The sequence below is a fragment of the Salvelinus fontinalis genome, chromosome 15, assembly GCF_029448725.1.
Source record: "Salvelinus fontinalis isolate EN_2023a chromosome 15, ASM2944872v1, whole genome shotgun sequence".
Classification (NCBI taxonomy): domain Eukaryota; kingdom Metazoa; phylum Chordata; class Actinopteri; order Salmoniformes; family Salmonidae; genus Salvelinus; species Salvelinus fontinalis.
The window spans coordinates 46,140,318-46,164,238 of record NC_074679.1 but is presented as its reverse complement, the minus strand read 5'-3'; the positions used below and the strand labels follow the sequence as shown (position 1 = coordinate 46,164,238).

Here is a 23,921-nt window from a genome sequence, read left to right as displayed (position 1 = left end):
ATTTAGCAGAATGTTAGGCTCTGCCCAGTGTTGATATGGGGTCTTGGCTCAGGGCAGTGGGCTGGAGGAGGGGATGCTTAGACTTCTATTCTTTACTGTAGCCTCAGAAAGCTCATCTAAAGTGAGCCAGGAAGACGGACACCACCCTTTAGGAGACTCTGATTGGGTAATGGGCAGGCTTCAGCTGCTGTTGTGAGGTGCTGTGCAGTCACTTAGTCACTGCTGTGCCACTCCCAGGACGATCTGCTTCATGCCCACAGTATAGCAGGGGTGTATTCATTACACCGATTTTGTTGAAAAAAAGTTTACTCTAAATCGAAAACGTTTTGCAACGGAAACGAGAGTTTCTGTTGGACAAATTCAGGTAGGTCCCTCCCTGTTTTGTTCCGTTTGTGCTGTTTACTTCCGCTTGGTTCTTAACCGGTAAGCGATTTCCTTTGCAAGACACAATGAATACACCCCAGGTTTGTCCTGTAGCCTAGATGTAGAGTCGACATCTTCTTCAGGTCAGGACCCTGTGTGGCTGTCCTCACCTCACACACCACCACGATGTCACCAAATCTGATGTAGCCTAGAGAAGAAGTGGTATGTTTGGCTAGAAGATGGTGGTCAAATTGTTATTTGTTTAGGTGTGACGAGTGTCTCCTTCCTCAAGTATGTTTTAAGCTTTATGCAATACTAGCACTTATGTGAGTCGTACTGTCCTAAATGGTGATATGCGATTTAATGTTCAGAGGCTACCCAGTATTTTAGCCTGTGTGTGCGTACTGGTTAATGAGAGGGTGTATGTTGTGTTCGGACTCAGATTGTGTTTCACAGACCACTGTGAGTGCTAGTGCGCGAGATGACATCAGAGAGACAGACACTCTATACTCATGGCTCTTGTTGACTCAGTCAGTTGGGGCCTGTGATTTGTTCCTCTCACTCTGCTTTGAACCAGAAAGTAAAGTCACACCCACAGCCTAGGGCACCCTTGGGCTGGCTCACTGCACCTGCTGCTAGCTTCCCCCTAAAAACAAAACACCTGCCCAGTACGTACACACACACAGATGCACACGCACACACACACTGCCCTTCCGCTCCTCCCTTACCCACAGGCAATGAACCTGTTCCAACTACCTTAACTGTCACATGCTAATCTATAAATCAGGTTTCCCCAACTGGCGGCCCGTGGGTGTTTTTATTTGGCCCCCAAGTTTTCTGAGAAAAACAAGTCTTTAAAAAATATATATATATATAAATTTGGACATAAGACTGTAATAACACCGGTTATTTTAATTTTGGAAATCTGTTACCAGGTATTCCCACACAAGAGACGTGATCATATAGAAATGTAAACAAGGTTTGAAATGATCATGTTTTTGTCATGTTATTTTTGTTTGGAATTCTTGCGGTCAAATTGAGGTCTACAAAGGATTTGTAAATATGTTCCGGCCCCCGACCATCGCTCACGAGATAATCGGCCCACAGTTGAATATATTTGATGATCCCTGCTTTAAATGCTGCTGCTTGCTCTTTGGGGTTAGGCCGGGTAGCTGTAAAGCACTTAGTGATGTCTGCTGATGTATAAAGAGGTTTATAAAATACATTTCATTACATGTAATAAGCTGTTGAGGAAGGTAGCTTTTTCTGTAGTTTTCTGCAGCCTCTATCAGGCCCATTATTTATACTGGAGTTTGTAGCCTAACTGACCTTGGTTGGTTGGTTTAGTTAGCCTAGTGTCTGTCTGAGGTTGAAAAGACCAGGAGGTAAGGCTGGGCGATATATTGAATTAATTCGAGTGTAATGTTTTGCACGATATTCCAAATTGCTTGTATCGCAAAAATCACTTTTTTTTTGTCTTTCGTGTTTATGTCCGCTTGTTCTCGTGTTGTCTTTCTGTTCTCGTGTCCTTCGCTCCTTCTGTGCTGTGCATTGCAGTACCACGAATGTTACCGCTAGTAACATTTTAGCCAAAGACTGTTATAATAGTCTGTGTTTTTATAAATGTGCAATAAGCATGAAGCACAGTTCTTCAAGGAATTGGGAACTTGTTCTCATTCTGAGAAATAAGGTATGCCACTTGATTTCAACATCTGAACCAAGTAGACAGGCTAGCATGCTGTTCAAACAGTTGGAGACAGACAGAAGGGTGTGTTCATAACCATTGAACCATTTCCCCTCTCTTGTTAGCTAGCAAAAAGATCCAAGTTGGCTAAACTTGTAATATAAAGATTAGCTGGCTACTCACGAGCACATGGGCTTGTGCTTGAGAGATTTTTTGTATATGAGACCGGTGTTAATTGTCAAGTTAGTCATTATTAGTGAATGTGCATTATGCATGGTTCTGGTTAAATTTGTAACAAGGGCATTTTCATTGACAGACTTAAAAGCCAGATCAGTGATTATTGCAAAAAAAACAGGTTAAACTATTTTGATAAAATAATTACTTCATAAGTGGGTCTTATGGTTGTGGAAGGCTTATACATTACCGAAAGTATGTGCATACCTGTTCTTCTAACATATCATTCCAAAATCATGGGCATTAATATGGAGTTGGTCCTGCCTTTTGCTGCTATAAAAGCATCCACTCTTCTGGTAAGGCTTTCACTAGATGTAGGCACATTGCTGCGGGGACTACCATTCAGCCACGAGCATTAGTAAGGTTGTACGCTGATGGGCGATTAGGCCTGGCTCGCAGTCGGCGTTCCAATTTATCCCAAAGGTATTCGATGGGATTGAGGTCAAGGCTCTGTGCAGGACAGTCAAGTTCTTCCACACCGATCTCAACAAACCATTTCTGTATGGACTTCGCTTTGGGCACGGGGCATTGTCCTGCTGAAACAGGAAAGGGCCTTAGCCAAATGTTGCCACAAAGTTGTAAGCACAGAATCGTCTAGAATGTTGTTGTATGCTGTAGCGTTAAGATTGTCCTTCACTGGAACTAAGGGGCTTAGCCTGAACCATGGAAAATAGCCCCAGCTCATTATTCCTGCTCCACCAAACTTTACATTTTGCACAATGCATTTCTCCTGGCATCCTCCAAACCCAGATTTGTCCATCGGACTGCCAGATTGTGGAGCGTGATTCATCACTCCAGATAACGCGTTTGACCGGGGGAAACTCCAGCAGGGCAGAAATTCGATAAAGGTGGCATCCTATGATGGTACCACATTGAAAGTCACTGAGCTCTTCGGTAATGCCATTCTACTGCCAATGTTTGTCTATGGAGATTGCATCGCTGTGTGCTTGATCTTATATACCTGTGTGGCTGAATTAGCCGAATCCACTAATTTGAAGTAATGTCCACATACTTTTGTGTATATATAGTAGGGATGCACGATATATCGGGGAACATATCGGAATCGGACATTATTAGCTTAAAATGCCAACATATTGGCCCGATGTCTTGTTTAACGCCGACAATAAAAACCTATGTCAAAGCTACCGTGCATACCTATATACAGTAGGTACATGACGCAACGTAACATTTTGCGCTACACGTGCAACACAGCATTCCTAACCTAGCCCACACAATGTCTGCTGTGTGGATCGAGCAGTCAAGCAGTCATTTGAAAAAGTAAGAACATTTCAGCGATAACTCAAAGGTGAAATCCATGAAAGCCAAGATAATGGTATTCATTGCCCTTGACAATCAAATGTTCTCTGTCGTGGGTGATGTTGGCTTTTGCTGACTGGTCAAGTGCCGGTACACACTACCAAGTGCGCTTTTTTTCAGATGTTGCACTACCGGAGTTACACAGTAATAGTGTCACTGCTATTAGCTTCACGACATACATACTATGGAACGCCGTTTGGATCTTTGCGTGTCAAAAAAGATACAGTAGCACTGTCAAAGCTGTACAAAAGTCTGCAAACAAGCAAACCCCGGACACGAACGACGTGTGTACAATACGTTGGTAATAAAGCAACATTTGTTGACTGCAACTTCTGGGGTAGCTAGCTTTAGTACCTAGCTAGCACCAATACAACCAGCCTGAAAACAATGACCAGTAGAAACTGCAGTCATTTTCATTATTCTTTGGCAATGATTTAGGATTCCTTGTGAGTAAGTATTAGCAAGGTTAATCAAATAAGAACTGTCTTATAAATTAGGGTTATTTTAGATGATAACACCTAGCTATATAGTTAGAGGTCGACAAATTATGATTTTTCAACGCCGGTACCGATTTTTGGAAGACCAAAAAAAGCCGATGCCGATTTTGATATATATTTGTAATAATGACAATTACAACAATACTGAATGAACACTTATTGTAACTTAATATAATACATCAATTTAATCTATTTAGTGTCAAATAAATAATGAAACATGTTCAATGTTAAATAATGCAAAAACAAAGTGTTGGAAAAGAAAGTAAAAGTGCAATATGTGCTATGTTAAACAAAAAAAACAAAACAAACAAAAAAAAAGCTAACGTTTAAGTTCCTTGCTCAGAACATTTGAAAGCTGGTGGTTCCTTTTAACATGCGTCTTCAATACTCCCAGGTAAGATGTTTTATGTTGTTGTTATTATAGGACTATTTCTCTCTCTACCATTTGTATTTCATATACCTTTTGACTATTGCATGTTCTTATAGGTACTATAGTATTGCCAGCCTAATCTCGGGAGTTGATAGGCTTGAAGTCATAAACAGCGCAATGCTTTAAGCACAGCGAAGAGCTGCTGGCAAATGCAGGAAAGTGCTGTTTGAATGCTTACGAGCCTGCTGCTCAATTATATACTTAATTATACTACAATAAAACACAGAAATACGAGCCTTAGTTCATTAATATGGTCAAATCCGGAAACTATCATTTTGAAAACAAAACGTTTATTCTTTCAGTGAAATACCGCACCGTTCCTTATTTTATCTAACGGGTGACATCCATAAGTCTGAATATTGCTGTTACATTGCACAACCTTCAATGTTATGTCATAATTATGTACAATTCTGGCAAATTAATTACTGTGTTTGTTAGGAAGAAATGCTCTTCACACAGTTCGCAACGAGCCAGGCGGCCAAAACTGCTGCATATACCCTGACTCTGCTTGCACAGAACGCAAGAGAAGGGACACAATTTCCCTAGTGAAAATAAATTAATGTTAGCAGGCAATATTAACTAAATATGCATGTTTAAAAATATATACTTATGTATTGATTTTAAGAAAGGCGTTGATGTTTATGGTTAGGTACACATTGGAGCAACAACAGTGCTTTTTTCACGAATGCGCTTGTTAAATCACCCGTTTGGCAAAGTTGGCTGTGATTCAATGATAAATTAACAGGCACCGCATCGATTATATGCAACGCAGGACATGCTAGATAAACTAGTAATATCATCAACCATGTGTAGTTAACTAGTGATTATGTTAAGATTGATTTTTATAAGATAGGTTTATACTAGCTAGCCTATTACCTTGGCTCCTTGCTGCACTCGCATAACAGGTAGTCAGCTTGCCACGCAGTCTCCTCGTGGAGTGCAATGTAATCGGCCATAATCGCTGTCCAAAAATGCCTATTACCGATTGTTATGAGAATTTGAAATCGGCCCTAATTAATCGGTCGACCTCTAATAGTTAGCTAGCTAACTATAGCTACTGAAACAAATTGCAGTTTTGCTATGTTTTTGGGGAAGAACATTGTTTGCATCCATGAGCTAGCTAGCTTTTTTTTATGACGAACACTGTAGGTTAGCGAGACAACTTAACCAGCATCATAGCATACGTATCGAGGAATTGTTGTGACATATGAGTGATAGTGTAATCAATGTAATAACTACATAAAATTAATGAACGCGTGCAGTCATATTCACGTCCTGATTGGTTAACGAGCTTATTTAACACACAAATACCCAAACGGCGTTTTGTAGAAATCCTGGTTGAGAATGAAACGACTGAACAAATGAACGAAACAGCTCAGCAAGTAAGTGAAAGAAATAGGTTTTGATTGTTTTACTGGTAATGGGGACATATGTAAATGCCAACAAAATAACTTTTTGGTCTGTGTGTGTAACCTTTATTTAACTAGGAAAGTCAGTTAAGAACATATTCTTATTTACAATGACGGCCCGGACAACGATGGGCCAATTGTGCGCCTCCCTATGGGAGTCCCAATCACGGCCAAATGTGATACAGCTTGGGTTCAAACCAGGTACTGTTACGCCTCTTGCGCAGAGATGCATTGCCTTAGACCGCTGCGTGTGTGTTAACTATTTAACTGTACTAGAATGCTTAAGGCCGCTAAAATTTTATCGGTAATGTTTTTTTTGGCAAGGAAAATATTGGATATTGTTATCGGCCAATAATGTCATATCTGTGCCTAATATATAGTGTACAAAACATTATGAACACCTGCTCTTTCCATGTTATAGACTGACCAGATGAATGCTCTGATCCCTTATTGATGTCACTTTTTAAATCCACGTCAATTAGTTTAGATGAAGGGGAGGAGACAGGTTATAGAAGGATTTTTAAGCCTTGAGACATGGATTAGTATATGTGTGCTATTGAGGGTGAATTGGCGAGACAAAAGATTTTAGTAACTTTAAACAGGGTAAGTAAGAATCACTGGGCAAACCAAGCCAGATAATTGCATTGTTTGCTCTATAACCTGTTAGTTCATATGCCTTGCAACCATGACATCTAAGGCTGAGACAACAAGACAGTGGCAGAATAATTTCAACCACACCTTTTGTTTCATCACAAAACCGGAGAGCAACCTCTGTCCACAAAGCATATTGCATGTAGTAAACAGTTACGTGACCTACAGCATGGTCAAGCCAGTTAATGTTTTCAGACTACTAAACATCTATTGATTTAGAACCATGGAGAGTTACCTCAAGTTCTAAAGAAAACAGGAGCTGCTTCCACTATCAAATCACCTATCCTTAGTCTAATACAGTGACAACTAAAAGATACCAAAAACAATTTAGTCCAACATTAGCTAAAATTGATGTGGCTGTGCATGGTTCTGATTTGTGTGTGTTCGTGCTAGTGGAAAAACATGTAGACTCACCATACTTGTAGAGGAACAAACGTCAATGCCATCCTCTCTTTCTTGCTGACGAAACAGTGTATGACTGTCATACAGTTCACGCTTTTGTTTTTTGTTCACCTACCTGGCTAAAATGCTTGCTCGCTAGCTTAACTTTCTTTCATGGACAATGTTATCTAGTTAACACTAGCCTGCTATATCTTGAACTTGCATCCCCTCAGGCCATGGGCACAGTGTATGAATTTATGGTTGGATCAGAATCGCCATTATATTCATTGGCCAGAATGGAGAATTAAGTAAAACCACAAGTCCAAATCCCTATCTCCATCCATGGCTAATTTAGGAAAGGGACAGCTAGCTAGCCACCGGAGGACAACAAAACAGTGAGACGCAACAATTCTGCCACTTCTTTGTTGACCATTCACAGTTGAGCTCACTCAGTTTAGCTTAACGCTGATTGGCTTTTATTTTATACATTTTTTTTTCTTTTATCAAGAGAGGCCAAGTGCTCACTGGCATCCCTTGTGTTCAATGCTATGGGTGGCAGCAATGTCATACTTTTTGACCAGACAGCATCAGATGGCGTACATACAGGTGCACTGTTTCACTTGTTCTGATTCTTTCTCCGGTTAGATACATTCAGCCTCTTGCCAATTGAAGAACATTTTAATTTTTTTTTGCGTTTTTGGGGGAAGCCTGGCTTCCGTTGGCATCCATGAATACCTGCATCCCTGTGGAACGCTTTCGACACCTGGTGGAGTCCATGCCTTGACCAATTGAGGCTGTTCTGAGGGCAAAAATGGGGGCAACTCAATATTTAAAAAGTGTTTTAGTGTTTTATACACTCAGTGTATATCGCCCATAAATTTGAAAACATTTAAATATGATTATTAGGCCATATCGCCCAGACATACCAGGAGGGTGACCACTGACTATACCAGGTTGCTTGGCTAAGCACCACAAGCAACAGATGGTCCACTTCAAGGGCACAGTGTGTTTAACCTGCCTCGTGGGCATGACTCCTCTACGGGGAGGGGATGGTCCTGCCAGACGAGATTAGCTCAAGATCTTAATGGAGTGTGTTTTGATGCCGTCTGTGTGTGAATGGATGTGTAGATTATGACTAATTTGGGGTGTTGGTGAGAATTGTAAAAAAAACTATACCTTTTCAAGAAGATGACCAGACTAGATTTCAATTCATTCAGACCTTACTTCCCATCAGTCCCCCACCCTCTCTCTAAAACAAATGCGCACTCACCACACCAGATTACAAGCATACTACAGCTGTTATTTGGAAAGGGAGGAAGCCAGTCCTCATGTTGAAAGTTAGGAAGGTTTTAGACAACCAGTTGTAATTCTATAGCAAAAGAAACTAAACTCACAGGGTTTTTAGAATGGCCATTGTTTAGAAAATAAGACACAATTTGAAACAGTTTTTTTGTGTGTATTTGTGTAGTCTTCACCTGCATTGATGCTCTTGAAATGGTAACAATATGGGCTTTGAGAGTTTTTGCATCAAGTCAGTGCTTGTTTAAATTGCTCTGTAAGGAACATGGACAATTACATATTTTTCTCCGGACAACTTTCATGGAAATTGTCCATTGAACACGAGGCGTCAGTAAGTAGATAGACAAGTCTGACACTTTCAATGTATAGGAAGCCATCAGCCTTTATCTACATAGTGTTATCTGCTCTGCTCCTGTAGTACAAAAGGGGAGAATAGGATACTCAAGGCCATAAAAAGAATACATTTTCTGCTACGAGAGGATTGTGTGCGTTTCTCCTCACGCTCCAACTCATCCAGTGAGTGCTACTGTAACAGTTACTCATCTAGCCTAAACCTACGTCACTCACTGAAACTACATTATTCATTCAAAGCGTCTGCTCTGCTTCTGTGTGAGTGTTTCCAAAGAACAACGGGCTGCTTCACTTCCACATCACCCAGAGAGATTATTTTGTTTTCTGCACTAAAAAACATCTGCATATTTTCAGTCGTGCGGTTTGACAGTTATACAGTCCATTCAGAAACAATTTGTTACAGCCTTGTACTAAAATTGATGAGAAGCATTTTTTTTATCCATCTGCACACAATAACCCATAAGGACAAAGCGAAAACTGGTTTTGAAATTTTTACAAATAAAAAAATATACCTTATTTACATAAGTATTCAGACCCTTTGCAATGAGACTAGAAATTGAGCTTGTGCATCCTGTTTCTATTGTTCATCCTTGTGATGTTTCAACAACTTGATTGGAGTCCTCCTGTGGTAAATTCAATTGATTTGTACATGATTTGGAAATGCACACACCTGTCTATAAGGTCCCACAGTTGACAGTGCATGTCAGAGCAAAAACCAAGCCGTGAGGTTGAAAGAATTGTCCGTAGAGCTCCGAGACAGGATTGTGTCGAGGCACAGATCTGGGGAAGGGTACCAAAAAATGTTTGCAGCCCTGATGGTCCCCAAGAACAGTGGCCTCCATTTTTAAATAGAAGAAGTTTGACTCTTCCTTGAGCTGGCCAAACTGAGCAATCAGGGGAGAAGGGTCTTGGTCAGGGAGGTGACCAAGAACCCGATGGTCACTCTGACAGAGCTCCTGTGTGGAGATGTGAGAACCTTCCATAAGGACAACCATCTCTGCAGCACTCCACCAATCAGGCCTTTATGGTAGAGTGGCCAGACGGAAGGCACTCCTCAGTAAAAGGCACATGACAGCCTAAGTGGAGTTTGCCAAAAGGTGCCTAAAGGACTCTGACCAAGAGAATCAAGAGTCTTGGCCCTGAATGCCAAGCATCACTTTTGGAGGAAACCAGGGACCGCTCATCACCTGGACAATACCATCCCTACGGTGAAGAGTGGTGGCAGGATCATGCTGTGGGGATGTTTTTCAGCCACAGAGACTGGGAGACTAGTCGGGATCGAGGGAAAGCTAAATGGCGCAAAGTACAGAGAAATTCTTGATGAAAACCTGCTCCAGAGCGCTCAGACTGTGGCAAAGGTTTACCTTCCAACAGGAAAACGACCCTAAGCACACAGTCAAGACAACGCAGGAGTGGCTTCAGGACAAGTCTCAATGTCCTTGAGTGGCCCAGCCAGAGCCCGGACTTGAACCCAATCGAACATCTCTGGAGAGACCTGAAAATAGCTGTGCAGTGACACTCCCCCATCCAACCTGAGAGGATCTCCATTTTATTTTTATTTATTTATTTTACCGTTATTTTACCAGGTAAGTTGACTGAGAACACGTTCTCATTTGCAGCAACGACCTGGGGAATAGTTACAGGGGAGAGGAGGGGGATGAATGAGCCAATTGTAAACTGGGGACTTTTAGGTGACCATGATGGTTTGATTGGGAATTTAGCCAGGACACCGGGGTTAACACCCCTACTCTTACGATAAGTGCCATGGGATCTTTAATGACCTCAGAGAGTCAGGACACCCGTTTAACGTCCCATCCGAAAGACGGCACCCTACACAGGGCAGTGTCCCCAATCACTGCCCTGGGGCATTGGGATATTTTTTAGACCAGAGGAAAGAGTGCCTCCTACTGGCCCTCCAACACCACTTCCAGCAGCATCTGGACTCCCATCCAGGAACTGACCAGGACCAACCCTGCTTAGCTTCAGAAGCAAGCCGGCAGTGGTATGCAGGGTGGTATGCTGCTGGTATGCTGCTGCTCCATTGAATGGGAGAAGCTCCCCAAATACAGGTGTGTCAAGCTTGTAGCGTCATTAGGGTTGCACATTTTGGGGAATTTTCAGAGGTGGAAACTTTACGTTGGAATTAACGGGAATATATGCAAATTAATATTAATGCCATTTAAATGTAGATGTTTTTTGCTTTGAATATTTACCATATCATATGGAGACATAAACATTTTACCTTATGATAATTAGACATAATTGTAAATTATTAAATCCTTCCAATAGAAATAATAAAGAACAATTTAGTTACAAATGGAACTTTAAGTTGACTCTTCACATGGGATGATTTCACTGAACAACAACAGGGAATATTGAATGATCCCCAACGATCCATCGCATCTCCCAAAAACATTTTCAACATGCATCTGTAAAATGATAGTCTAGAAACTAAATCTTTGCTTGTCTTCCTCTCAGCCTTCCATGTCTTCTCCCTGGACCTCCTCAATGTCCACCTCTTGAACATCAGACTCTGAGGCCTCATCTTCACTGTCACTTTCCAACCTTGTTGAGGATGGCTCGTTGTCAGGCTAAAAAAGCCTCAAATTTGCCTGGATGGCCACCAATTTGTCAACCCTTGTATTTGTCAGCCTGTTGCGTACTTTGGTGTGTGTGTGTGTGTGTTCCCAAACAAGGACCAGTTGCGCTCTGAGGCGGCTGATGTTGGTGGGATTTGGAGGATGATGGAGGCAACAGGGGAAAGAACCTCAGATCCACAAAGTCCCTTCCACCAGGTGACTGATGAGATATGTTGGCACGACTGCCATATTGCATCTCCATCCCATAGCCCTTGCTTGGAAGTGTACTTCGCCAGACAGCCTAGAACCTTGCCCTCATCCAGGCCAAGGTGGCGAGACACGGTAGTGATGACACCATAGGCCGTGTTGCTCTATGCACCATACAGGATGCTCTTGCCAGCATATTTGGGTTCCAACGAGTACGCTGCGGCGTGTATGAGATTCAGGCAGAAGTCTTCACGTTTTTTTACGTATTTCAGAACTGCAGTTTCCTCTGCTTGGAGCAACAGTGAAGTGGGCAGGGCAGTACGGATTTCTTTTACATCTGCAAGCAGTCTCTGAACATCAGACAGGATGGTGTTGTCTCCCTCAATCCGTGCAATGGCTACTGCTGTAGGTTTCAGGAGTTTCAGGCTGCTTACCTCTCTTTCCCAAAATAAAGGATCCTGGAGGATCCTCTTGATGGGGCTGTCCAAATCGGCAGACTGTGATATGGCCATTTCTTGGAGAGATTCCTTCCCCTCCAGGAGACTGTCAAACATGATGGCAACACCATACCAACGGGTGTTGCTGGGCAGCTTCAATGTGGTGCTCTTATTCTTCTCACTTTGCTTGGCGAGAGTGTATCCATTGTTTTCAATGCCATGTTGTCCTTGAGGAGCAGATTCAGTGCATGAGCAGCACAGCCAATGGGTGTGAGTGACTTATCCACTTTAGACCAAGCAGCCTTCATGTTCACAGCATTGTCTGTCAGCAGTGCAAATACCTTCTTTGGTCCAAGGTCATTGACTGCCTTCAGCTCATCTGCTATGTAGAGACCGGTGTGTCTGTTGCCCCTTGTGTCTGTGCTCTTGTAGAATACTGGTTGAGGGGTGGAGATGATGTAGTTAATTATTCCTTGCCCACGAACATTCGACAACCCATCAGAGATGATTGCAATAGTCTGCTTTCTCTATGATTTGCTTAACCTTCACTTGAACGCTGTTGAGCTCTGCATTCAGCAAATTAGTAGATACAGCATGTCTGGTTGGAGGGGTGTATGCTGGGCGAAGAACATTCAGAAATCTCTTGCAATACACGTTGCCAGTGAGCATCAGAGGTGAACCAGTTGCATACACAGCTCGAGCTACGTTCCTCCATTGAGTCCCAAAAAACTTTTTGATTCCAAGAGGACTGTGAGCTGTTGCTGTCGATAAGGTGTCTGATTCATCATTTTCACCTCGAATAGAAGTAGAGGGACTTTTGTCGTAGGTCGCTTGTTGTCAGCGCTGAGGGAACTTTATGCACTTGGCCAGATGATTCTACATCTTTGTTGCATTCTTCACATATTTGGAGCGGCAGGTAGCCTAGTGATTAGAGCGTTGGGCCAGTAACCGAAAGGTTGCTAGATTGAATCCCCGAGCTGACAAGGTAAAAAATGTTGTTTTGCCCCTGAACAAGGCAGTTAATCCACTGTTCCTTGGCCGTCATTGTAAATAAGTATTTGTTCTTAACTGACTTGCCTAGTTAAATAAAATACGATTTGGCACAGTATTTACAAATATACACAGCTTTTCCTTCTACATTAGCTCCAGTGAAATGTCTCCACACATCAGATAGTTCCCATGGCATTTTCCTGTAAAGATTGGAAAAAAGAGTAAAATAACAACAAATACGATTACATGTACAGATAAATAGTTAAGCAGTGAGATTAAACAACTCCTTTTGTAAGCATTTTTTTTTTTTTACGGAACATGTATGGAAGCAGGTGAATTAACACTCCTCAGTTAGCAGGCACAAGCAAGCTAAAACCCACATGGTAGCAAGAACTAACTAGCAGAAATTGTTGACAAGTTAGAAATGTTTTAAACACACTTTGCTGTAGGCTACTACTTACTAGTTAACAAAAAATCATGTATGTCATATCAAATGTATTCACCCCACCTAGTATTGTAATCAAAATTTACCAGAAAACATGTAATCCTTGGCTCAGACAGTGTTGTAGTGTGGGCTCAATAGCATCTCATTAGTTAATGTCAACCTGTTTTTGCTTTGTCATTATGCAGTATTGTGTGTAGATTGTTGAGGGGGGAAATCAATTTAATCAATTTCATAATAAGGCTATAACGTAACCGTGTAAAAGGTGAAGGGGGTTTGAATACTTTCTGAATGCACTGTCTGAGTCATGTGAATTTATGAACTGACAATTTTTATTTTCCTGAATCTTTTGGAAAAGCCATTTTAAGTTATTTCAATGAATGGGGTGTGTGTATGTATCTGATAGGCTATACATTAAACCCACAACCTTGGGAAGGCTAGTGCCACTCTCTTACCAACATTTGACTGCAGCCAGTCTTTTATGGGTGTTTGTTTACCATACTTTGTGCAGGTGAGGGTGGGCTATCTAGTAGAAATGGTTACATTAATTTAAATTGTGTATGATTGTTGTGTACACTCCTGCTCCTCCGATATCAAGCAGGACAGGCTCCCTTCATCTAACCCTCTCCTTCACTCTGCTTCAAATTTAATTAGGTTTGACGTTTACGCTGTGATTACACACACACACCCTAACAATAGGTCCCTTATGTTTTGCTCAGGAATGGTGTTCCTAGGTTGTTTTGCATTTTTACCATTTGCATCATGGTTATTTTCCGCTGTCACTAGGTCGATCTGAACTCTGAGACAGCACAGGCACCAGTGCAGGGGGGGGGGGGGGGGGGGGGGGGTGTCGTGTGTGTACGCTCGCGCGCCTGTGTTATGTTCTTCCCAACTCTGATTTCAGCAGTTTAGTGATCTCAGAAGTGGGTCATATTTTATCCCTCGGGCAACTTCCTACATACAGTTGAAGTCGGATGTTTACATACACTTAGGTTGGAGTCATTAAAACTCGTTTTTCAACCACTCCACAAATTTCTTGTTAACAAACTATAAATGTCAGGAATTGTGAAAAACTGAGTTTAAATGTACTTGGTTAAGGTGTATGTAAACTTCCGACTTCAACAGTATATCTTCATTAGTATACTACTACCCCATACTAATACCTTCTACAATAAAAAAAATACCTTCACAGTTCCAGCACATAATACCTTGAGGAATCAAAATGTCTTAGTTACTTTCGGCACAACCTGGTCTGCGACAATGATGTTGGTATTGAACTGTGTAATGGTGTGGTGACGCTTCAATTCCAGCCAGACACACTCACACTGTTGTCACACACGGTTGTGGTTCATGCTCTCCAAACACACCAGTGCTCCCAACCCCCCTGCCACCTCCCTTCCCCAGTCCTCTCCGTTCCCCCTGACTGCGCTAGCTGACTGAGTGCCTGCCTGTTGATCCTAGGACGGGGATAGCCACTGATCCACAGCCTGGGAGAAAACCCACTACCAGTGGGGGTTATATACAGAGAGGAGAGCCCTCAGCTGATCAACTTCTATAGAGCACCAACTAACCAACCAACACTTGGGTAAGGACATAGGACCCTATGTTTCTCCTCTTCCTTATTTGACAGTCCTCCCCCTTGAGTGTGTGTTTGTCTTTGTGTTTTGCCTCCTTTAATTTTCAGGGCTGTGGAGTGGGGACCTCCCGCCCGCTGACAAAGCTGTTGTCATGGAGACGTGTCTGGGACTTTTGCAGCACAGTAATCTCCACACAGCAGAGAGGCCAATGGAGAGGGGCAGAGAGGGGGTGCCCAGACATAAAAAGGGGGAGTAAAGAAAGAGTAGATGGGGGGGGGGGTGGTGAGACAAGGAGTGGCCCGGAGGTTAGGATGACAGAGCAGATTTAATTGTGTCCGACCAGCGTACACCCACACATAAACAACACACAGGAGTACTACAGGCTGCTTTGCGGTTAGGGTGTTCTTTGTGGACTTGGTGTTACTAATGGTGACCTTCAGTGCTTGCTGTACATATTGTTAATAGTTTTCTAGTCAGCATGTCTATTTTGTTCTTAAAACAGTAGACTAAGTGCCTGTGACGCACATCCCGTTAGTTAATGGCCTGGGATTTGTGTCCAGCTCGGAGTTGGACTAACTACGTAGATAGGAATGTGACTGGCATGTGGAGAAGGGGGGCAGATCCACGGATGGAGGGACAAAGGTTATCTATTCTCCTAGCGTCCGGGGTCATGTGACCAGCGTTGGGCCTGTGGGAATGAGGGAGAGCGGTGGGAGGGGGAGAGAGACACTTAATTTGGCTGGTGTTGGTGTAGAACCCTGCAGGAAGACAACCAACTTTTTCCACTGGGGCACTGGTGCTACCAACTTTTTCAGTTGATGGCACCAGCACATGATTTGGTCGCAACAATTAAAAATGACTATATATAATGATAATTGATAATGGCTTGTGTCCTATAATGTGCCTGCATTCCATACAGAACCTAATAATGAATATCTATCTTTTAAATTAGCTTTCCCTTGTGTTCTTACCTGTTTTTGGGACAGATTTACCTTAACAGAAAATACTTAAAATTAAGTGCAAAATCTATTGCAGATTTCAAAGTGCCGTGTGTTCTTTTCTGCCAAATCATCTAGAGCAGGTATTCCCAATGCCGTCGGGGGTACGCCAAATAAAAATGTGATACACATTTTAAAAACAAAAATATTTAAAAAATCTTCACATTTTCAAACAGTACATTTTAGATTGTCCAACGAGGCTATACATTTGCGTGAGGTCTTTTTCTCTCGCCTGAGTAGCCTCGTTTCACTGCTAAAAATAAAATTAAACCATCTAGTGTTCAGCGAAATAACAACACAATGTCAAATACATGTAGCCTAGCCAAGTAATTAACATCCAATCACATTAACCGTTACTCTCTCGCGGGCACCCTTCACTCTTGCGTAGGCATTTTAAACGAAACAAGATCATTTGAAAAATAAGCCACAGGAGTTTTTTGAGCGAGAATAAAGACTACTTTCGAGTAGTAAGACGTATAAAAGCAACAGATACCATTTAATGAGAAGGGACTAGAAGCGTCTAATATAGTGAGATACCGAGTGGCTAGGACAGGCAAGCCATACTATTGTGGAGGACTTAATTCTTCCTGCGGCCGCAGATATGGCTGGGACAACGCTGGGGCAAAAGGCCCAAAAAACTATACAGACAATGCCTTCATCAAACAACACTGTTTCACGACGCATCAGTGACATGGCAGGAAATATTTTGTAACAATTACTGCTATGCATACAAGCCAGTGAATTATATGCATTACAGCTGGATGAGTCAACAGACGTGGCGGGCCTGGCACAGCTCCTGGTATATGTCCGTTACGTTCATTGGAGTCAATTATGGAAGACATCCTCTTCTGGAAACCAGGACAACATGAGAGGTTATTTTTAAGGTACTGGACAACTTTGTGACATCAAATGGACTTTGGTGATCAAGTTGTATTATCTGTACTGCTGGCACAAAAGCCATGATATTGAGAAATACAGTGGTTCCTCCTTTAAAAGTTGCGAGCTTATGCTGCGGAACTTAGAGGTAATTTGTGGTTTAGTACGGTACCCTGCGTCACCACTTCATTGCTCCAGACCAGCGCAGGGGGGAGTTAGAGCTCTGATTATTAGAGGTCGACCGATTTAATTAGGGACGATTTTCAAGTTTTCATAACAATCAGTAATCTACCTTTTTGGATGCCGATTATGGCCGATTACATTGCAATCCACAAGGAGACTGTGTGTCAGGTTGACCACTTGTTACGTGAATGCAGCATCAAAATGACCATGTGTCTGCAAGGAGCCAAGGTAAGTTGCTAGCTAGCATTAAACTTATCTTATATAAAAATACAATCAATCTTCACATAATCACTAGTTATAACTAGTTATAACTACACATGGTTGATTGTATTACTAGGTTAACCTCTACCGAGCACCTAACCCGGATCCGGGATCACCCCCCCCCCCCCCCCCCCCCCCCCCCCCACACTGATTAGCATCGCTAGCATAGCGTCACAATTAAATAGTAGCATCTAAATATCATTAAATCACAAGTCCAAGACACCCAATGAAAGACACAGATCTTGTGAATAAAGCCACCATTTCAGATTTTTAAAATGTGTTACAGGGAAGACACTATGTAAATCTATTAGCTAAACACGTTAGCAAAAGACACAATTTTTTTACTCCAACAGTTTTTTCCTGCGTCAGTAGCTATCACTAATTCGACTAAATGAAAATATATATAGCCACTAACCAAGAAACAACTTCATAAGATGACAGTCTGATAACATATTTATGGTATAGCATAGTTTTTTTTTTTTTTAAATGTGCATTTTTCAGGTATAAATCACAGTTCTACATTGCAGCTGCAATCTGATATAGTGCTGATGCAGCCAGAACAATTACAGAGACCAACGTCATATAACTAATTGCTTGTCTTAAAACATTTCAGAAAAAATACACAGCGTACAGATATTGAAAGCCCAACATCTGGTGAATCCAAACAATATTTCAGATTTATTAAATGTTTTATAGCGAAAACAAAATGTAGCGCTAAATTAGCATAGCCACGCCAGCCAGAACCAGCTGGGCGCGCCCGACCAGTTCACATGCACGACAGATATATGAAATAACATCGTAAATTGGGTCTTACTATTGCTGATCTTTCATCAGAATGTTGATAAAGGTGTCCTTAGTCCTGATGAGTCGTTCAATCCATTCACAATGGCAACTTTCCCTCTTCATTTAGCATAGGTACTGGTCGACTGGCACGGTTCTATCCAAAGTTAAAAAACTCACAGAACGGAACACGGCAAAACTCCCGAAAAAATTCAAATAATCTGATTAAACTATATTGAAAAAACATACATTAAGATGATATGGTCACATGTATCAAACAAACTTCGAGACGGTGATAGTTTTCATCCGTAACGGCAGCATAACAAAAGACAATTGCACCTCTAAAACGCGCGTGTCAGAGAACCGGAAGTTGTCGGTCACGCTAAATAAATAGGTCTTATTTCACGTCAGTACAAGATAAACAAAAAATTTCTCCTCTGACGTCTTCTTGACACCCAGAGGAAGACGAATGAAGTGTGTTTAGTGTCATGGGTGGCGTGACCATATATAGGCAGAGCGTTGAAGCGAGCATACACATCTTGCAATCTTCTTCTTGCTCAGGGAAAGTGCTGTCAAATGACTTATGTTTCACTCAGAGACAAAATTGAAACGGTTTTAGAAACTATAGATTGTTTTCTATCCAATGGTATTAATTAAATGCGTATAGTAAGAGCAATAATTGAATAAGAGGCAGTTTAATCTGTAGAGGAAATTATGCTAATGCGAAAACAGCACCCCCTGTATTCTCAAGAAGTTAACTAGCTTGTTCTGCGTTGCATATAATCAATGGGGTTGCCTGTTAATTTATCGAATCACAGCCTACATCAACTTGATGATTTAACAAAAGCGCATTCGCGAAAAAAGCACAATCTTTGCAATAATGTACCTAACCATAAGCATCACTGCTTTAAAATCAATACACAACTATGTATTTTTTAAACCTGCATATGTAGTTAATAGAAATGTAATGTTAGCAGGCAATATTAACTAGGGATATTGTCACTTTTCTTGCGTTTAGTGCAAGCAAAGTCAGGGTATATGCACACAGTTTTAGCCGCATGGCGACTAACTTTAGCCGTTGCGACCTGTTGAAAGACCATTTATTCCTAACAAAGACTGTAATTAATTTGCCAGAATTTTAAGTAATTATGACATAAGATTGAAGGTTGTGCAATGCAACAGTAATATTTAGACTTAGTTGTCACCCGTTCGAAAAAATACAGAACGGTTCCGTATTTCACTGAAAGAATAAATGTTTTGTTTTCTAAATTTGACCATATTAATGACCAAAGGCTTGTATTTCTGTGTGTTAATTATATTATAATTAAGTCTATGATTTGATAGAGCAGTCTGACTGAGTGGTGGTAGGCAGCAGCATGCTCGTAAGCATTCATTCAAACAGCAGCTCTTAGCAGTGCTGGAATGCACAGCGCTGTTTATGACTTTAAGCCTATAAACTCCCGAGATTAGGCTGGCAATACTAAAGTGCCTATAAGAACATCCAATAGTCAAAGGTATAGGAAGTACAATTGGTATAGAGAGCGCGAGTCCTATAATAACTACAACCTAAAACTTCTTACCTGGGAATATTGAAGACTCGTGTTAAAAGGAACCACCAGCTTTCAAATATTCTGAGCAAGGAACTTAAACGTTAGCTTTTTTACATGGCACATATTGCCCTTTTACTTTCTTCTCCAACACTGTTTTTGCATTATTTAAATTAAATTGAACAAGTTTCATTATTTATTTGACTAAATAGATTTTATTTATGTATTATAGTGGTGTTGCAATTGTCATTTATTATTTTTATATATATATATATATATATATATATATATATATATAATACATAAATAACATCTATTTTGTCAAATATGTTCAATTTGGTTTAAAAGCATCCTTCACTCATGCTGCCAAACATACCCTTGTAAAACTGACTATCCTACAGATCCTCGACTTCTTCTATGTCATTTACAAAATAGCCTCCATTACCCTACTCAATAAATTGGATGCAGTCTATCAGTACCATCCGTTTTGCCACCAAAGCCCCATATACTACCCACCACTGTGACCTGTATGCTCTCGTTGGCTGGCCCTTGCTTCATACTCGTTTCCAAACCCACTGGCTCCAGGTCATCTACAAGACCCTGCTGGGTAAAGTCCCCCCCATATCTCAGCTCGCTGGTCACCATAGCAGCACCCACCTGTAGCATGTGCTCCAGCAGGTATATCTATCTGGTCACCCCCAAAACCAATTCTTCCTTTGGCCGCCTCTCCTTCCAGTTCTCTGCTGCCAATGACTGGAACGAACTACAAAAATCTCTGAAACTGGAAACACTTATCTCCCTCACTAGCTTTAATCACCAGCTGTCAGAGCAGCTCACAGATTACTGCACCTGTACATAGCCCATCTATAATTTAGCCCAAACAACTACCTTTCCCCCTACTGTATTTATTTATTTATTTATTTTGCTCCTTTGCCCCCCATTATTTCTATCTCTACTTTGCACATTCTTCCACTGCAAATCTACCATTCCAGTGTTTTACTTGCTATATTGTATTTACCTCACCAGCATGGCCTTTTTTTTGCCTTTACCTCATCTCACCTCATTTGCTCACATTGTATATAGACTTATTTTTCTACTGTATTATTGACTGTATGTTTGTTTTACTCCATGTGTAACTCTGTGTTGTATGTGTCGAACTGCTTTGCTTTATCTTGGCCAGGTCGCAATTGTAAATGAGAACTTTTTCTCAACTTGCCTACCTGGTTAAATAAAGATCAAATAAAAAATATGGGACCCAAAAGCATAATGGGACCCAAAAGCATAATCACAGTGTGTCTGACAATAAATGGGCGACATAAACCTAAATAGAAACTGATAATTATGACTTCAGTATTACTTACTAAAACTGTTGTTAAACTCAGGTTTTTATTTATTTTGTTAGAATTATTTTGCTCCTATTGTAGGTCACTCCCGACCAGTCATGTTGTACAGTGCCTGAGTGGCGCAACGGTCTAAAACATTGCATAGCAGTGCAAGCTGTGTTGCTGCAGATGCTGGTTCAATACCTGTGCCAGCCTCGACTGAGAGACCCCTGAGATGACTGTAGGTTTCTGTTTTTTCTTCCTCTAAAAACATATAGTTATAAGTAACAAACTGGCTTTATTTACAAATTAGTAACAATGTTCAAGAACGGCCTTTTTCTCACTCATTTCTGACTAGGGAAACGTTCTGTTCTTAGTGCCAGTCTGCACGTTCAAACTAAAACAATGTAACTGATAATGGTATCTTTATGCTTTCATTTAATAAAATAATGATAAAATACTCTTTCAAAATGCCGATGTTTATTTAGTTATGGATCCATAACGAATTACTATGGGAATAAATATCACTGAATTAAAGAAATATCCTCTATGTAATTATTGTCGGAGAGTCATGTCATATTTTTCCATATACTGTAGGTCTACCGTAGGTGACATGAGTCTCACTAGTGTTGAGTAATGTGGTCTAGGTCTTCTTTATTTAAAGAGCATATTGAAGTTAGAAGCAATAGCCTACAACTATTTCAGCACCGTTTCACGCTGCTCTGAGACAAGCATGGGGACTGGTCAGTACGCTGCAGCTTTTTAAAGGAGGAACCACTAGTGGAAACACGCTTGCAAACATTTGCTCCCAATGCCACTTGTGTACACTGCAGCATCCACCGAGAGGCTCTTGCTGCCAAAGGAATGCCTGACCGCTTGAAAGACATTTTGGACACTACAGTACAAATGGTTAACTTTGCAATGATATGGGGGGCGACCATGTAACGCTTTTACAACATACAGAAGTGTGCTGGTTATCAAGGGGCAAAGTATTGACACGTTTTTTTTATTTATTCAGAGACGGGCTCATAGTTTTCTTTACTGGCCATACTTTTCACTTGTCTGACCGCTTGCATGATGACGAATTTCTCACACGATTGGCCTATCTGGGTGACGTTGTTTCTCGCCTGAATGATCTGAATCTAGAATTACAGGGACTCTCCAACTATATTCAATGTGCGGGATAAAATTGAGGCTATGATTGAGAAGTTGGAGCTATTTTCTGTCTGCATTAACAAGGACAACACACAGGTCTTTCCATCCTTGTTAGAATTTTTTCTGTGTGCAAATTAACTCAAGCTTACGGACATTGTCAAATGTGATATAGTGAAGCACCTGAGTGAGTTGGGTGCGCAATTACGCAGGTACTTTCCCGAAACGAACTACACAACTGGATTTGTTATCCCTTTCATGCCCTGCCTCCAGTCCACTTACTGATATCTGAACAAGAGAGCGGCTCTGTGAAAATGTAATTTATGTAATATAATAACTCCTACAGAATTATGCATTTCTTGCAGTAAAATGATATAACTAATGTTAATTTTGTCACAGGAGTGGGAAAATGTGATTTCTTTCAGCTTCTCTTGAGAAAATAGGAATGTGAATGTAACTTGACTTTGACACTGTTATTCAAGCAGACAGTGTTCCAACCACACATAATATGTATCCAAGAGGAACTGAAGTCAGAAACATGTTTCATCGTTTTCTCAGCTTTTCATTTCCTCAAAACCGGTCAAACGGTTGACATTTTGCATGGGAACAATCTTTCCACTTTTAAAATAGTTTTTCCTCCCCGGTCCCTAAACAAAACTGATAACTTTACAGGTGTTAGATTACTAATGCATTCATTCTATCGAAATACATTATTCTGGTGAGTACTACTTTATATAGTCTTCTAGGGCAACAAGTTGACAGAAGAGAAGCTGAATGTGTTGAACTATAGTTGACAAACAAATGGCCAACCATATGTCGGAAATTATAATGACCTACCAAATGTTGAAAATGATAAGCAGAAATGTATCTAAATTAGAGGTGAAAGTATATAGTTATATCAGTCCATCATTACTTTGACTGACCTTCATGTCTTAATGTGGAAAATTTCAAGAACTTTGAAAGTTTCTTCAAGTGCAGTCGCAAAAATCAAGCACTATGATGAAACGGGCTCTCATGAGGACCGCCACAGGAAAGGAAGACCCAGAGATACCTCTGCTGCAGAGGAGAAGTTCATTAGAGTTACCAGCACCTCAGAAATTGCAGCCCAAATAACTGCTTCACAGAGTTCAAGTAACAGACACATCTCTACATCAACTGTTCAGAGGAGACTGTGTGAATCAGGCCTTCATGGTCAAATTGCTACAAAGAAACCACTACTAAAGGACACCAATAACAAGAAGAGACTTGCTTGGGCCAAGAAACACGAGCAATGGACATTAGACCGGTGGAAATCTGTTCTTTGGTCCAAATGTGAGATGTTTGGTTCCAACTGCTGTGTCTTTGTGAGATGAAGAGTAGGTGAATGGATGATCTCCACATGTGTGGTTCCCACTGTGAAACATGGAGGAGGAGGTGTTATGGGGTTGCTTTTCTTGTGACACTGTTGGGAGTTTATTTAGAATTCAAGGCACACTTAACTAGCATGGCTACCACAGCATTCTGCAGCGATACGCCATCCCATCTGGTTTGCGCTTAGTGGGACTATCATTTGTTTTTCAACAGGGCAATGACCCAACACACCTCCAGGCTGTGTAAGGGCTATTTGACCAAGAAGGAGAGTGATGGAGTGCTGCATCAGATGACCTGGCCTCCACAATCACCGACCTCAACCCAATTGAGATGGTTTGGGATGAGTTGGACTGCAGAGTGAAGGTAAAGCAGCCAACAAGTGCTCAGCATATGTGTGATCTCCTTCAAGACTGTTGGAAAAGCATTCCAGCTGAAGCTGGTTGAGATAATGCCAAGAGTGTGCAAAGCTGTCATCAAGGCGAAGGGTGGCTACTTTGAATAATCTAAAATATATTTTGATTGATCACTTTTTTGCTTACTACATGATTCCATATGTGTTATTTCATAGTTTTGATGTCTTCACTATTATTCTACAATGTAGAAA

General features: G+C 41.2%; 1 protein-coding gene across 3 annotated transcripts in view; it reads left to right on the top strand.

Moving 5' to 3' along the window:
* The window catches only part of LOC129812063 (protein PALS1-like), a 53,032-nt gene that overhangs the window by 4,843 nt on the left and 24,268 nt on the right, over nucleotides 1-23,921 (top strand). The window contains exon 2 of one of the 3 annotated variants that reach the window (XM_055863993.1): nucleotides 14,733-14,856. The exons of 1 other annotated variant lie outside the window; for it this stretch is intronic. The gene's annotated coding sequence lies outside the window, so the exon portion shown is untranslated. Of the gene's footprint in view, nucleotides 1-14,732; nucleotides 14,857-23,442; nucleotides 23,681-23,921 lie in introns of those variants that run through there. One more of the 3 variants, XM_055863994.1, reaches the window with a different exon arrangement.